We start from the raw sequence: 3,758 nt of genomic DNA on the forward strand, positions 1-3,758 counted from the left end.
TAAACCATTACAGAATAGAAAATAAACTATGTTCGGACACCCTGCGGTCTCTAACAATGTAATACTGCTACTACTACTACTACTACTAATAATAATAATAATAATAATAATAATAATAATAATAATAACAATAATAATAACAGTTGCACTTGTTTTGTATTTGATTAATAATTTCACACTAAATTCTGTGAAGGAGTGACTCATGCTCTCTGTGCTGCTTGTGCTGTTTTTGGGCCTAACTTTAAATCTTTACTTAAATTTATTTTTATCATTTTGTTAAAGTGTTCAGTTTGAGAGAAGAAGCAGGTTGTGAGACACAGGGCTATAGAACCATTGTAATAATATTAAAGTCAGACAAATAAAAAATAATATATCATCCTGGAAAATATTGCTGAAATAAACAGATGGATCGGTCGGGATATTTATTAAAATAATTTTAGAAATCTAATTTTCTGTTCTTAGATAATTTATTGCAGGTATTTTATTTTAAACGGCAGTAAATTTGGGTTATTTGCCGTAATCATTTTCACAGTGACATTAAAAGGAAATTATTCCAAAACAAAAAAGTAATGACGCTTAGCTAAGATGTTTGTCTAATTAGGTTTGTCTTAAAACCAAAAAAAAATACTTACAAAATATGAAACGGAATAAAGAATAAAAAATAAGGACTTTTCTCTCTTTAACGCGTCACGGTTGCGTCTCGCGCATCTTCGCACGCTGACTCTCTTTAATATACGGTGGGTTAATACACGCCTACTTGGCCACGCCCCTGCGTCTTAAAGAACCAAAAATCCCAGGTCAATAAATAATAAGCACAGTAGCTGTATTAATTGTACGGTGGCATTTTGTTCATTGACAGCTCATTCTTTGTTTGATCAGTATTTAATCCTGTATTAAAGGTATATTTTCATATACTTTTAGAATGTTGATTAATTCTCTAGAACATCAGCTTTTACAGTAGCACAGGTTTATATTGCACTCACTTTGATACCTTATTGCTTTTACAAATTCAGCTTAATCAGGTATACAGCACTCGCTCCACTGATAAACAGATAAAAAGGATGTTTATGTATGATTTGTGGAAGGAGTCTCCAGTGCATTGTAACTGTCAGAGGTATAGCTGGAACTTGAAATGGTCCCAAATCTGTGTGTGTGTGTGTGTGTGTGTGTGTGTGTGTGTGTGTGTGTGTCATAAGGCTTGAACTAAACACAAAAGATATTTCCTACAGTAGAAGGCCATGTGATTTGGACCGTAGCACACTTCATCATTCATCTCTTAAGTAGATGAGTTTTAACTTTTGCCTCCTCCTCCCTGTCCTCCTTCTCCTCCTCCTCCTCTTCTGGTCCTTATGGTTCCCCGGCGTGTGCTATTCATTGCTCATTTCTGTGAAAGAAAAAAGAGACTCTTACCACTTCCTCCTTTTCCCCGTCTGCCTTTTCACTGCCTCTTGACAGTGAGGATTTTAAGGAGATCCTTAATTAAGAAACCTCTTCTCTTCAAAAGGTGTCTATTAAACAACCCAACAGAGGAACAATTTTCCAAATGTTACTGAAGGATGTGAAGAATTTCTAGGATGTGAAACATTTCTTCAGTTTATTATGACACTAAACTAACTTATGATCACAGATTAAATGAATGTGATTAATATAGTCCTGCAATTCAAACATCAGTTAAATATATACCATCATTTGGGAGAGTTTATTTTTTTAATAAAACAGAAACCTAAACTGAACAACAGCCGTCATTAATTCTACAGTTAAATTCTGATTCAGTTTTTTTTCATGATCTATTTTTACCTAAAGATTTCCTACATTACTCTGCAGCTGTTACTATTGTCCTGTTAAGCCACAGATTTCTGTGACAAGATGTAAAATAAGAGTCAACAGCAAATCATTTCTAAATCATTATATAAAGAATGGTCTTTTATGGTGTAGGCTTATACCATGTGCTAAATGTATGCACACTTTATGTAAAGATAAAGGGCATAGTAAGTGAACTGGGATGCAGAGACACTTTTACAGTATCTATGGGAGGTTGTACTGATTGAAAGGTTGTGAGCTCAAATCCCAGCATCACCAATATGCTTCTGCTGGGCCCTTGAGCAAGGCCCTGAACTCTCCAAAACCCAAAATGACACAATTCCGACTTCCCTTCAGATTCCTAACTAACTTCTGTGTTAATTGGAGCAAAGCATTAGTAAGAGGTATTTGGATTACAGTGGGGTCCAAATTTGTAATGAAATTATTTCTATTTTTCCATTAAATTCTATTTAATACATAATTAATATTATCAGTGAAAAGTATAATCTTAGAAATATTGCATGAATTGTGTGATAATCTGTTCTGTGTGACCAATATCTCAAACTTACCTTGGAGTTATGCATATTAAAATATTTAAGATACTGATTAATTCTTTACTTTGTTTTACATTTTTAAAAATTAAACTATGTTTATTTTCATCTATATGTTCCCCCTATTTTCTCTTTGATTTAGTCTTTTCCAGTTTCTACCCATCATCCAGGAAGTCTCTATCACAGGACCGCTAATAACTGGAGAGGGTGAAGGCTATCAGCTGCTTCTTCTTAGACACATGAACACATCTTTTAAAACTCATGCTCCATCACAGCATCACAGAACAGACTCAGAAGAAGCCCTGCCTTCCATTTGCCCTCTTCCTCATACATCTACTCATATAACCCTCATCACTGACTTGTCTTGCTGTGATTGGCAGGAGAGAGAAAGTATGCCCCTCCCACATTGGAAACAGATGGCTTTTTCGTGGTCAGAATTAGGAAAAAAATGCCTTTTAAATTAATTATTTACTAAATACAGCAAAATGTGTGAAGTTATGGGGTGAGGAAGGTAACTCTGGATCTGGATCGTACCATTTTACAAAAAAATTGTTAAAAAAAAAAGGGAGGGATACTTTAGGTTTAAAGACATTTTGGTGTGTTTAACACACACACACACACACACACACACACACACACACACACACACACACACACACACACACACACACAGCGGACAGTTGTGATGTCCGAGCAGCTCTAGGGAAGGCTGGTGTCCAGTCATGCACACAGAGACAGCGGTAGATGGCGGCTCGCCACGGCGCTACTCTCGGCCCCATTCATGGATAAATGTTTAACTCGGGAGCTGAAAGGATCAGTGGGGGACAGGAGGCCACATCCACAGAGCGGGCAATGAAACAGCCTCTCAAACACAATGGGCTCCGGGGATCCCGCCATAAGCCTCCTCTGGATTAAAGCAGCTCGAGTGGGACACACGTACTCCAAAGCTCTGATTTGATCACTGTAGACTTTTCCACATCTGTGGATCATCAGCTCAGAGCGTTAGATCCTGTGTCTGTAAACACTTCTGCATCTGAATGAAAATGCATTTAAAAACATTAAATACATATAAATCAGTCCGGAGGATGGACGAGACGTTTTACTGATTCTCTGAATGATGAGATCGTTACATCTTAGTTATGTTTGGCTAAAAATCGACTCGATATCGTTTTCAATAAAACTCGTCCTCCCTCTCACCGAGAGCCAACACTCAACTCTTAATTCTTCATTTTTCGCCCTCGGCGTTTATTCCGTCAAAGCAACATTAAGTGCAATCTATAAACAGTGTGGGGTATAACGAGTGAACACCACAGCCCGGGGCTGTCTTCATCATTGATCTGGATCATCATCTCCATGACTTCATGAGAGAATCCGTTACTCTAATAGCTTTTCTGTTTAATAGTTGCT

Source organism: Tachysurus vachellii, chromosome 20 (assembly GCF_030014155.1).
Source record: "Tachysurus vachellii isolate PV-2020 chromosome 20, HZAU_Pvac_v1, whole genome shotgun sequence".
NCBI classification, from domain to species: Eukaryota; Metazoa; Chordata; class Actinopteri; order Siluriformes; family Bagridae; genus Tachysurus; species Tachysurus vachellii.